Source organism: Dendrobates tinctorius, unplaced genomic scaffold (genome assembly GCF_039654945.1).
Source record: "Dendrobates tinctorius isolate UK_male_01 unplaced genomic scaffold, ASM3965494v1 ptg000046l, whole genome shotgun sequence".
Classification (NCBI taxonomy): Eukaryota; Metazoa; Chordata; class Amphibia; order Anura; family Dendrobatidae; genus Dendrobates; species Dendrobates tinctorius.
The window spans coordinates 8,094,561-8,108,463 of NW_027361714.1; the positions used below are offsets into that span (position 1 = coordinate 8,094,561).

Below are 13,903 nucleotides of genomic sequence, written 5' to 3' on the forward strand. Positions count from 1 at the left end.
GGTGAGGGGATGAGAGGAGTGGGACACACCTAGGAAGGCCTCTCTTACCTGACCTAGGTGGAGGAGTTTCCCGGCCTCTCAGGACATGAACGCAGGAAGTGAGACGCGCTGCCACAATACAGGCATAAACCCTCCGTCAATCTCTCCTTCCAGCGTTGTTCCGCCAACCTGACCCAATTCACCTGCATTGGTTCCGGCGTCGAATTGGTGGAGGACCCACTGGAGCGTGGACTGGATGGCCTGTGAAGGGAAGAAGATGGTCTAAGCAGTCTTTCTCTCGCAGCATCATGGGCGCGTTCTTGAAAACGGAGATCGATCCGTGTGGCCAGAGAAATAAGCTCCTCCAAGGTGGTCGGGGTATCTCGCCCAGCCAGTTCATCCCTAATTTTGCCCGAGAGGCCACGCCAAAAGGCCCCAACCAATGCCTCATTGTTCCAAACTAACTCAGAGGACAAGGTACGGAAACGGATGGCGTATTGTCCGACCGTAAGGGTACCCTGAGTGAGGCAAAAAAGAGACTCAGCTGCGGAAGCCAGCCATCCGGGCTCGTCAAAAACTGAAAGTCTGGACACTAGAGACTATGGGATTATCCCGCTCCCACAGGGGATTCACCCAGGAGAGGGCCTCTCCCTCCAAGTGGGACACAATAAAAGCTACCTTAGCCCGATCGGTAGGGTACTGTTGGGGTAGGAGTTCGAAATGCAGCCAGCACTGGTTCAAAAAACCCCTACACAATTTTGGATCGCCGCCATACCGAGGCGGCTTACCAAGCTGGGGAGATGAGGCAGGGACCGGATCAGGGCTGCAGGACGGGTCCTGCGAGGAGACCGACTGTAAGGAAAGCAGCCGATCATCGACCGAGGCCATATACGAGAGGATATGGGCCTGGGTGTCATGTTGTTGAACCAGCTCCTGCTGAAGGCTGGCCAATTGGGAAGTGTTACCTGGATCCGCGGCCTGCAAGGCCGATAAACAGGTGTCCATCGTCTTCATAAAAGACATTATACGGGTCTGGTTCTCCCGTAGAAATACTAGTTCTTTTTGGGCAGCGACCCTGGCGGGGTCCATGGCCTGACTATTCTGTTACGCTACGGGTGACTGGTGCGAGAGTGGACCCCCTGGGCTGTGACGCCGAACTCTCCCCGAGCGAGCGCACCAGGTGGGACCAACCCTGTACAGGGACTGTTAGGGAGCAGGCTCAGGGAGTTCAAGCGCCACAGCAGCCAGGACCAGGGGTCGGCTCAGCAGGAAGAGCAGAGAAGTAGTAGGGGTCCGGGGTAACCAGGGTCCGGAGGGAGGAGCTAGCAGGAGGCAGGACGGTAGGACGGAGCTGGAAGCCAGAAGCAGACGGAGCTGGAGCAGGCACTGAAAAAGCCGAGGAGACACACACAGGATTAGTAGGGGAGCCGACAGGGCGACACGGAGAACAGAAGTGAGGAGCGGCAGGAGGGTGAGACAAGTGGTAGCAAGCGTAGGCAAGCGGGGCTAGCGAGGGTATGCAGGGCCTGGACACCAAGAGTGCAAACTCAATAGTCAGGTGCCTCTACTGGGGGAGGGCGGCCTGAAATACCTGATGGATGCTTCTGATAGGCCAGCGGTTGCTGCCGGGTCAGGTCGCATCAGAGGGCATGGAAAGTGCAGGGACGAGCGGCCTGGCCCTACGGCGCATGTGCAGAGGCACAATGCGCGCGGCTGATGGTGGAGAAGGAGCATGGCTGATGGTGGAGGAGGAGTGCGCCGGAAAGCGACCTGCTGGCGTGCAGGAAAGCAGGAGGCGTGCACGGGAGCGGTGAGCGTGGAGGACCCAGAGCCGCTGGCGGTGTGCGAGGAGCCCTCACAGGAAGAACCTGGGCTGGAGGCGGTGAGTACCGGACCAGCAGCGGGGACGGGGGCAGTGGTAACAATAGTTATGGTCCCTGCAGGGACACCGCTGTACTTCCCGTGCCAGGTCCGCTCCTCGTTACCTGTCAGGGCTCTCCTTCGATGCCTCTGTCCCAGGTCCCTCACATCCTGCCTCTCCTGCCGCTTCCTGGTCTCAGCATGCGGCCCGCAGGTCTTCTGGTACGGCTCTAAGGGCACGTGCGCTCCTGATCTCTTAAAGAGACAGCGCACCATTTCCTAATTAGGGCCTTATCCAATGGGTGAGTGGCTCGCACTATTTCAGGCACCTCTGCCTTAAGGGATATGCCTGAGCAACAAGTGTTTCCTGTTGCTAGTACTCAGGTTCCTATATAAGTGTGTTAATGCTCTGCTGCATCTCGCTAATACTGGTTTGCCTCCTCAGTGTGTCCTACGTGTCTTCCCACGCCTTCTGGGATTACGCCAGCACCTGCATCTCTCTGTGCCAGCAGCTACCCGCTACCCGCTTCTGCCGCTCATCTCCTGCCTGGTTCTCCACTACTTGCAGTACCAGCCTGCCCGCCAGTCCAGTCGAGTCAGCTTCCATATACCCAGGGTCTAACTGGAAGTAGCACCTTGCGTCATCTGCACTTTCCATTCTGGCCCTGTCTGAGGAGTCTTACTATGGAAGTCTGGGACTCACTTAGTCACGCTCCCTTCGGAGTTCCCCAGGCAGTGATCCCGTGGTTACACAAAAATTTCAATAAACGAATGTGCACTTCACCATTTCTGCCTCCGTTTCAATTTGTTACCGATTGATCAAGCCATGGATCCCGCTAGCTCTCAACCACCCCCGGCCGCGGAGTTATGTCAGGAAATTTCCCACCTCAGGGACCAGCAGGAGAAGATCACGACGTATCTGCGGAACTTGTCTACTCAAGTGGATTGGATGATATCCACGGCCTCGTCTGTTTCTGTTCAAGCTGCGACCATCCCAGCTGCCAGTCTCCAGGCTCCCGGCTCTGCATCAGGTAACGATTCAAAGGTGATCCCATCCCACTCAGTGTCAGGATTTCATTAAACAGTGCACGCTGCACTTTGAGCTTCAGGGCCATCTATTTGTATCTGATCGGGCTAAGATAGCATTCTTTGTCCCGTCTCACTGGAGAGGCTCTCGCTTGGATAAATCCATTGTGGGAGAGAGGAGATCCGTCAGTCAATGACCTCCAGTCCTTCCTAGGGGTGTTTTGCAGGACCTTCGAGGAACCCGGTCGTACTACTTTGACAACTTCCTCCCTTCTTCGCCTATGCCAAAAGGAGCTCACGGTGGCCCAGTACGCTGTTTGGTTCCGCACTCTCTTCTCCGAGTTGTCCTGGAATGACGTGACGTTGGTGACTGCCTTCTTGGAGGGTCTGTCTGGTAGAATAAAGGATGAGCTGGTGGGATGGGACGTTCCTACATCTCTGGATGACCGGATATCGCTGGTGACCCGGATTGATCTCTGATTTCAAGAGCACTCCAGAGAGGCTAAGCGGGAGAAGAGACCTTTCTGCTCGGCACCCAGTTTCCAAAGGCCAACTGTTTCTCATAACTCTGCTTCTTCCCCAGAGCCCATTCAGGTTGACTGGGTGGACTTGGCGAAGCAGCGTCAGGAGGTGCGCCACTTGGAGGGGAAGTGTTTATACTGTGGCAGTTCCGAGCATTTGATCTGCTCCTGTCCTGAGAGGCTGAGAAACTCCAGAGCCTAGGGTCTGTAGAATAGGCTTCCCTGGGTGAAAATTGTTTCTCTCCTTCTCTGCTAATATCTGTGTCCTTGTCCTTCAGCACTGTCAGCTTTTCTGAGTCTGGTTATCTGGATACCGGGTCCACTGGGAATTTCATTCAGCAAGTCATGGTGGATCATTACCAGATTCCTATCCGGCACCTCCAGGACCCTGTACTGGTGACCTCCATGGATAGCAGAACCCTGACTGAGCCCGTTTGTTTCCAGACTGAGCCAGCAGAACTTTGGGTAGGTTTGTCACACTCAGTGAAAATCTGTTTTTATGTGTTGCCTGGTTTGTCTCACCCCTTGCGCCTAGGTTTACCCTGGCTTCAAGCACACAAGCCTGTGTTGAATTGGAGGATCAGTGAGATTCTGCTCTGGGGAGACTCCAGTTTCAACAGATGTCTCGCTTCCATCCGTTCAGTTTGCCATCCTGTGGTGCCATCCACCCTGCGGGGTTTACCATCTTTGTACTGGTCATTTTCCAATGTCTTCGATAAGAAAGGAGCGGAGATATTGACACCTCACAGGCCGTATGACTGCCCCATTGATCAGCTCCCAGGGACGTCTCCTGCTCGGGGTCGAATCTATCCTGTGTCCCAGGCAGAGACCCAAGCCATGTCGGAGTACATCAAGGAGAACTTGACTAGAGGATTTATCCAGAAGTCATCTTCCCCGGAGGGCACGGGTTTCATTTTCGTCAAGAAGGACGGATCTCTATGGTCATGAATTGACTACAGGGGTTTAAACCAGATCACGGTAAAGAACAGATACCCATTGACACTTCTTTCGGAGTTGTTTGACCGCCTCAGAGGGGCCAAAATCTTCACCAAATTGGATCTCAGTGGGGCCTACAACCTGATTCGCATACGCCAGGGAGACGAGTGGAAGACAGCCTTCAACACCTGAGATGGCCACTATGAATACCAGTTTATGTCGTTCGGGCTCAGCAACTCTCTTTCTGTTTTCCAAGAGTTTGTGAATGACATTTTTATAGATCTTCTGTATTCTTGTGTTGTTGTCTACCAGGATGACATCTTGATCTACTCTCCAGACCTGGCCACACATCGGAAGAACGTCCGCCAGGTTCTGTAGAGACTTTGGGAGAACAAGCTGTATGCCAAGTTTTGAAAGTGTGTCTTCGAGCAACTCTCACTGCCCTTCCTTGGTTACACTGTCTCGTCCAGTGGTCTGAGGATGGATCCTGAAAAGATGGCCTCTATCCTCAAATGGCCTCGGCTGACCAAGCTTAAAACGATTCAATGGTTCCTGGGGTTCGCTAAGTATTATGGTCAATTTATTCCACATTTCTCATTTCGGGTGGATCCGATCTCTGCTTTGACCCGAAAAGGCACCAATTCCAACGATTGGTCTCCCGAGGCAGAGGGGGCCTTAACTTCTCTGATGAAAGCCTTCTGTTCTGCGCCCGTGCACCATAGGCCAAACACAGATAAACAGTTTTTCCTCGAGGTAGATGCCTCCTCCATAGGCGCAGGAGCCGTTCTTACCCAGATGTCTTCCTCTGGGCGGATGGTCTCTTGTGGCTTTTTGAAGGTTTTTTCCGCTTCCGAGATAAATTATTCCATTGGAGATCGGGAGTTATTGGCCATCAAACTTGCTTTGCAAGAGTGGCATCATCTTCCCGAGGGAGCAGTCCACCAGGTCGTTATTTTCACTGACCATAAGAATCTCACCTATCTTCAGTCTGCACAACAGCTCAATTCACTCCAGGCCAGGTGGTCTCTGTTCTTTGCTCAATTTAATTTTGTTCTTCATTTTCACCCTGCCAGCAAGAACATCAAGGCCGATGCTCTCTCCAGGTCCTTTCTGCCTCCCGACTTGGAAGAGGAACCTCAACACATCATTGAGCCCTCCTGAATGGTGACAGTGGCCTCTGTCAACCTGTCTCAGATTCCTTCCGGTAAGCCTTTGTAGGTAGTTTGGACAGGAGACAAGTTCTTCAGTGGGGTCACTCTTCTAAGTTGTCCAGTCATACTGGGCAGAAGAAGACTTCGTAACTCATTTCCTGTTATTATTGGTGGCCTACCATGCATAAGGACATCTTGGAATATGTCTCAGCTTGCCCCTCCTGTGCCCGAAACAAGACTGCGAAGCATCTTCCATCCTGACATCTTCTGCCACTTCCCATTCCTTCAATTCCCTGGCAGCACATTGCTATGGACTTTATTATGGATCTCCCCGTCTCCTCTGGCTACTCCGTTATATGGGTTGTGGTGGACTGTTTTTCAAAAATAGCCCACTTTACCCTTCTGTCAGGACTTCCTTTTGCTCCTCAACTTGCCGACTACTTCATTCAGTATATTTTCTGTCTCCATTTGATTCCTCTTCACATCGCGTCTGACAGAGGTGTCCAATTCACTTTGAAGTTTTGGAGGGCGATCTGTAAACTAATGGACGTGGAGATGGATTTCTCTTCTGCATATCATCCTCAATCCAACGGTTAGGTAGAGAGGGTCAATCAGATTGTGTCCAGGTTCTTGTGTCACTTCATAAATGTGCACCACAATGACTGGGTTAAGTTACTGTCATCGGGAGAGTTTGACTACAACAATCACGTAAATGGGTCCTCTGCTAAGCCTCACTTCCAGATTGTGTTTGGAATTCAACCTGGCATCCCTCTTCCTGTCTCTGGGTCTTGGCGCATTCCAGCTGCTGACACTCTTCTTGAGGATTTCTCCAAAGTGTGGGGAGATACCAAGACTGCCCTAAAGAAGGCGTCGCAATGTATGAAGAGGTTTGCCGACAAGAGACGCCTGGATGCTCCGACCTTTTGGCCAGGGGACAAAATGTGGCTCTCCTCCAGGTACATCCGTCTGAAGATGCCATCTTATAAATTAGGACCTCATTTCATTGGTCCTTTTGAGGTCTTAAAACAAATTAATGCAGTGTCTTACAAGTTGAAGTTGCCTGCCTCTTTACGTGTGTCTAATGTCTTTCACGTTTCTCTCCTCAAACTAGTTGTCTTGAGCTCTTTTTTTTATGGACCCGGGTACCGCTCCTGATCCCGTCAATGAGCAGGATGTCTTTGAGGTAGAGAATATTTTGGCCATGAAAAGGGTAAGGGGAATGACTTTTTTCCTGGTGGACTGGAAAGCCTTTGGCCCTGAGGAGAGGTCATGGGAGCCCAGGGAGAATATCCAGGCCTCTCTCCTTCTAGAAAATTTTTTTGCATGCTTGACAAAGAGAGGGCATAAAGGGGGGTACTGTAACATCGGTGCCCCTGCATAGTTCCGGTCCCCGTCCCCTGCAGAGACACCGCCGCACTTCCTGTGCCCCGCACACTCCTCGTTACCTGTCAGGGCTCTCCTCCGATGCCTCCGTCCCAGGTCCCTCGCATCCTGCCTCAGCTGCAGGCTTCCTGGTCTTGGCGTGCGGCCTGTGGGTCTCCTGGTATGGCTCTAAGGGCTTGTGCGCTCCGGTCTCTTAAAGAGACAGCGCACCATTTCCTAATTAGGGCCTTATCCAAAGAGTGGCTCACACTATTTCAGGCACCTCTGCCCTAAGGGAGGTGCCTGAGCAACAAGTGTTTCCTGTTGCTAGTTCTCAGGTTCCTATACCAGTGTGTTAATGCTCTGCTGCATCTCTCTAATACTGGTTTGTCTCCTCAGTGTGTCCAACGTGTCTTCCCATGTCTTCCAGGATTACGCCAGCACCTCCTGCATCTCTCTGTGTCAGCAGCTACCTGCTTCTGCCGCTCATCTCCTGCCTGGTTCTCCACTACTTGCAGTACCTGCCTGTCTGCCAGTCCAGTGAAGTCAGCTTCCACTTACCCGTGGTCTAACTGGAGGTAGCACCATGCGTCTCCTGCACTTTCCATTCTGGCCCTGTCTGAGGGGTCTTACTACGGAAGTCTGGGTCTCGCTTAGTCATGCCCCCTTCAGAGACCCTGGGCGGTGGTCTTGTGATTAAACAAAAATTTAAATAAACGAATGTGCACTTCACCATCTGTGCCTCCGTTTCCATTCGTTACAAAATCGTACTGATCCAAAGAATAAAACTGCCTTATCAATTTTTCCACACACATAATGGCATAAACCACCCCTCCCCCCAAAAGAAATTCCTGAATTGCTGATTTTTGTTCATTATACCTCTCAAAAATCAAAATAGAAAGCGATCAAAAGATATAATGTGCCTGAAAATGATACCAATAAAAATGTCAACTCGTCCTGGAAAAAACAAGACCTCACATGACTCTGTGGGCCAAAATATGGAAAAATTATAGCTCTCAAAATGTGGTGATGCAAAAACTATTTTTTGCCATAAAAAGCATCTTTTAATGTGTGACAGCTGCCAAACATATAAACCAGATATAAATCTGGTATTGCAGTGATCGCACTGACCCAAAGAATAAAGTCGCCTGATCACTTATACTGCAAGAGGAATGGCGTAAAAAATAAATAAAACCTATTCTTCACATGCTGTTGCTTCTTTCATTCTGCCTCCCAAAGATCGCAGTAAGGCACGGCTCACATTTATCCTGCGCTTTGCGCTGAGTGCTTACACCAAGTTTTCCGTGTAAATCTCTGAAATACGTGAATCAGACCGAACCCCTGGCAGAAGATTCCCTATAATGAGGCAGATGGAGGCACCTTGGACGTCGTCTGACCTGTGATCCGGCAGTGTCCGTCTTTTTAGGATTGCATAAAAGTGCCGTCGGCCACAGTTTTGTGCACTTCTGAAAAGAAGAACACCACTGTACAGAGGCTAGACGGTATCTAGAGTAACTCTACTGCCTCATTATAGTGAATGGATCCCTCAGTGGTTTCATCTGAATCACATCACTCAGAGATTTAGATGGAAACCCCCAAGTGCTCAGTGTAGAGCGTCGGATAAATGTGATCCCAAATGTTATGTAAAATGTTCCCAATAAAAGCTTCAACTCAATCCACAAAAAAAGAAAGCCCTCACTCAGGTCTGTCATTTGTTAAAAGAAATGTAGGGGGCTTCCACATTACTGGTAGCACAAAGGCTCTGGAAAAGCAAAATGGCTCCTCACCCGCCAAAAGAAATTCAGCAAATTCTGCGCTCCCAAATCCAAATGCCTCCCTCCCTTCTGAGCCCCACAGTGTATCTAAACTACATATTGCATCCATGTTTTGCATTTCTGAAGCAATGGGAGACCGCTTAACTTACGGGTGCTTGCCTCCACAAGCACGGATTGGGCATAACATACTGTTGACTGCAACGTACTAGTCACTACAACGGCAGTTTGCAATTTTCACAAGCAGCAACATTCATTGCTGCTTGTTTGTGGAAAATATCCACAGAGTCAAAATCGTCACTACACCTATAGATAAATTCCCCAAGGGGTATAATTTTCCAAATTTTGCATTCAAAAAGTCAAATGGCACTCATTCCCTTCTGAGCTCTATCATGCGCCCAAACAGTGGTTTTCTCTCTTATGTGGGGTATCAGCATGCTCATGAAAAATGACCCAACAAATTTTGGGGTCCATTTTTCACCTGTTACCTTGTCAAAATAAAATAAAAATTGGCTCTGAAGTCATTTTTTTCGTGAAAAACATTTTAAATGTTAATTATTATTATTTTTTTCAAAAAATTGCTGTGAAGCACCTGAAGGAATAATAAACCTCTTGAGTGTGGTTTTGAGCACCTTGAGGGATGCAGTTTTTAGAATGGTGTCACTTTTGGGTATCTTCTGTCATTTAGACCCCTCAAAGTGACTTCAAATGTGGTCCCTAAAAAAAGTGGTTTTGTAAATTTTGTTGGAAAAATGAAAAAACCCTGGTCAACTTTTTTTTTTTTGTTATAACTTCCTAACAAAAAAAGTTGCTTCCAAATTGTACTGATGTAAAATAGACATGTGACAAAATGTTATTTACTAACAATTTTGTGTGACATATCTCTGTGATTTAAGGCAGGGTTCCCCATCTCCAGTCCTCAAGGCTCACCAACAGGTCATGTTTTCAAGATTTCCTTAGTATTACCCAGGTGATAATTGCATCACCTCTGCAATACAAGGGAAATCCTGAAAACATGACCTGTTTGGTGGGCCTTGAGGACTGGAGTTGGGGAACCCTGATTTAAGGGCATGAAAATTCAAAGTTGGAAAAATTGCAAAATTTTTGCGAAATTTCTGCTTTTTTCACAAATAAATGCAAGTCATACCAAAGATATTTTACCACTATCATGAAGCGTTAGCTTGACGAAGGCAGCATGCCAAAGCGCGCGTTGGGGAGGGCACCCGTCCAGGAGACCAGAAGCATATTACTTTGTAAGTTACCATATGATTTTGGTGTTATATATTTATTACTTGTTCTCAGATATGCTTACTCCTGGTCATATAGTGTGTGATCTGGACACGCTGGCACCTGGTGGCGTCTTTTGCACTTTACTATATTGTTACCTGTGGATTTTTTCTAAGTATATGGTTTTTCACATGCACTTTATATATAATTATTGTCTAAATTCTCTGTGCACTTTATATATGATGTGTCTTTGACATTTTTGTGACTTTTTAACACTTCATACGGTTTTTCACTGAGATGTAATTTACATCTACTTACTATATACAAACTGGACAGTAGTGCTCTTGTATTAGCATACAGACATTTTTTTTGCTATTCTATATTGATCTTATATTATTTTTAACCTGCTATACTAATAAAATTTATATTACTCTGAACTATTTGGATTTTTGGTCGACTTTTTTTCTGTGTTTTTATGTTGGATTTCCGACTGGCCATTTGTCCACTAAGGTCCATTTTTCAGTTGCACAGTTAACATGTGGTGTTTTGAGATATTATTTTTGATTTACTTTATTTACATACAAATAACCTTGCTGTACTCTGATTTAGGGTTCCCTCTTCTTGTTAGTTTTAACATTGAGACATAGAATATCAAAAATTAAATCCAGAAAATCACATTGTATAAACTATATAAATTTATTTGCATTTTGCAGTGAGAAATAAGTATTTGATTCCTCTGGCAAACAAGACTTAATACTTAGTGGCAAAACCATTGTTGGCAAGCACAGCAGTCAGACTTTTTTGTATTTTATGATGAGGTTTGCGCACATATCAGGTGGAATTTGGTCCACTCCTCTTTGCAGATAATCTCTAAATCATCTCTAAATTATTAAGATTTAGAGGCTATTGCTTGGCAACTGGGAGTCTCAACTCCCTCCATAAGTTTTCTATGGGATTAAGGTCTGGAGACTGGCTAGGCCACACTATGTCCTTAATGTGCTTCTTTTTGAGCCACTCCTTTGTTGCCTTGGCTGTATGTTTTGGGTCACTGTCTTGCTGGAATACCCAGTGACGACCCATTTTTAATGCCTTGTTAGAGGGAAGGAGATTGTCACTCAGGATTTTACGGTATATGGCTCCATCCATTCTTCCATTGATGCGATGAAGTAGTTGTGTGCTCTTATCAGAGAAACACCCCCAAAACATGTTTCCACCTCCATGCTTGACAGCGGGGACGGTGTTCTTTGGGTCATAGGTAGCATTTCTCTTCCTCCAAACTCAGTGAGTTGAGTTAATGCCAAAGAGCTCAATTTTTGTCTCATCTGACCACAGCACCTTCTCCCAATCACTCACAGAATCATCCAGGTGTTCATTGCCTGCTCATGTGCCTTCTTGAGCAGGGGGACCTTGCGGACACTGCAGGATTTTAAAACTTTACAGCGTAATGTGTTAGCAATGATTTTCTTGGTGACTGTGGTCCCAGCTGCTTTGAGATCATTAACAAATTCCCCCCGTGTAGTTTTAGGCTGTTTTCTCATCTTCCTCATGATCAAGGATACCCCACGAGGTGAGATTTTGCATGATGCCTCAGATCAATGTCGATTGACATTCATTTTGTATATTTTGCATTTTCTTACTATTGCACCAACAGTTGTCTCCTTCTCACTCAGCATCTTACGTACGGTTTAGTAGCCCATTCCAGCTTTGTACAGGTCTATGATCTTGTCCCTGATATCCTTAGAAAGTTCTTTGGTCATGCCCATGTTGTAGAGGTTAGAGCCTGACTGATTAATTGAGTCTGTGAACAGGAGTTTCTTTTATAAAGGTGACTATGTAAGACAGCCATCTTTAACCCCTTTACCCCCTAGGGTGGTTTGCATGATAATGACCAGGTCAATTGTTATAATTCTGACCACTGTCCCTTTATGAGGTAATAACTCTGGAACGCTTCCATGGATCCTGGTGATTCTGACATTGCTTTCTCAAGACATATTGTACTTCATGATAGTGGTAACATTTCTTTGATATGACTTGTGTTTATTTATGAAAAAACAGAAATTTGGCAAAAATTTTGCAAATTTCCCAATTTTTCAACTTTGAATTTTCATGCCCTTAAATCACAGAGATATGTCACACAAAATACTTAATAAGTAACATTTTCCACATGTTTACTTTACATCAGCATAATTTTGGAGCCAAAATTTTTTTGTTAGGAAGTTATAAGAGTTAAAAGTTAAACAGCGGTTTCTCATTTTTACAACACCATTTTTTTTTGGCACCACATCACATTTGAAGTCACTTTGAGGGGTCTATAGGATAGAAAATAGCCCAAAGTGACACCATTCTAAAAACTGCACACCTCAAGGTGCTTAAAACCACATTCAAGAAGTTTATTAACCCTTCAGGTGCTTCACAGGAATTTTTGTAATGTTTTAAAAAAATGAACATTTTACTTTTTATCACTAAAAAGTTACTTTAGATCCAATTTTTTTTATTTCACCAAGGGTAACAGGAGAAATTGGATCCCAAAAGTTGTTGCACAATTTGTCCTGAGTACGCTGATATGTGGGAGTAAACTACTGTTTGGGCGCATAGCAGATCGCTGTTTGACTTTTCAATGCAAAATTGGCTGGAATTGAGATCCGAAGCTATGTCGCATTTGGAGAGCCCCTGATGTGCCTAAACAGTGGAAACCTACCACAAGTGACACCATTTTGGAAAATACACCCACTAAGGCACTTATCTAGATGTGCGGTGAGCACTTTGAACCCCCAAGTGCTTCACAGAAGTTTATAACGTACAGCTGTAAAAATAAAAAGTCATATTTTTTTACAAAAATGATCTTTTCGCCCCCATTTTTTAGTTTTACAAGGGTAACAGGAGAAATTGGACCCCAAAAGTTGTTGTCCAATTTGTCCTGAGTACGTCTATACCTAATCTGTGGGGGGTAAATCACTGTTTGGGCGCACACCAGAGCTCAGAAAGGAAGGAGCATCGTTTGACTTTTTCAACGCAGAATTGGCTGGAATTGAGATCGGACGCCTTGCTGCATTTGGAGAGCCCCTGATGTGCCTAAACAATGGAAAACCCCAATTCTAACTCTAACCCTAACCCCAACACACCCCAATACTAATCCCAGCTCTGACCATAACCCTAACCACAAACCTAACCCTCACACAACCCTAACCCTAATCCCAACCCTAACCCTATCTTTAGCCCCAACCCTAACCCTAAGTTTAGCCCTGACCCTAACCCTAATGGGAAAATGGAAATACGTTTTTTTATTTTATTATTTTTCCCTAACTAAGGGGGGGATAAAAGGGGGTTTGATTTACTATTTATAACGGGTTTTTATGTTTGACAGCTGTCACACGCTAAAAGACGATTTCTATTGCAAAAAATTGTTTTTGCATCACCACATTTTGAGTGCTATAATTCCATATTTTGGCCCACAGAGTCATGTGAGGTCTTGTTTTTGTTGAACGGGCTGACATTTTTATTGGTACCATTTTCGGGCACATGACATTTTTTAATCGCTTTTTATTATGATTTGTGGGAGGCAGAATGAACAAAAACCAGCATTTCATGAATTTCTTTTGGGTGGGGCGTTTATACCGTTCCACATGTGGTAAAATTGATAAAGCAGTTTTATTCTTCAGGTTATATGATTATAGTGATACCTCATTTATATCATTTTTTAATGTTTTGGCGCTTTTATACAATAAAAACTATTTTATATAAAAAATAATTGTTTTCTCATCGCTTTATTCTGGCAGCAGTAACTTTTTTTGCTAATGACACTGTATGGTGGCTCGTTTTTTGCAGGACAAGATGACGTTTTTAGCGGTACCTTGTTTATTTATATCTGTCTTTTTGATAGCGTGTTATTCCACTTTTTGTTCGGCGGTATGATGATAAAGCATTCTCTTTTGGCTTTTTTTTACAGTATTCACTGAATGGGTTAACTAGTGGGAGAGTTTTATAGGGCGGGTCGTTACGGATGCAGCGATACTAAATATGTGTACTTTTATTGTTTTTTGTTTTTTTATTTACATAAAGTATTTATTGG

At 46.0% G+C, this 13,903-nt stretch overlaps 1 protein-coding gene and 1 long non-coding RNA gene across 2 annotated transcripts in view; one reads left to right on the plus strand and one right to left on the minus strand.

Annotated features, from left to right (window-relative positions):
- The window catches only part of LOC141089355 (uncharacterized), a 28,166-nt gene extending 20,748 nt beyond the window's left edge, over nucleotides 1–7,418 (plus strand). The window contains exon 3 of the long non-coding RNA XR_012232257.1: nucleotides 7,266–7,418. This is a non-coding gene — a long non-coding RNA (uncharacterized lncRNA). The remainder of the gene's footprint in view (nucleotides 1–7,265) is intronic.
- Nucleotides 1–13,903, minus strand: part of SYTL3 (synaptotagmin like 3) — a 185,505-nt gene that overhangs the window by 43,999 nt on the left and 127,603 nt on the right. The gene's annotated exons all lie outside the window — the stretch shown is intronic.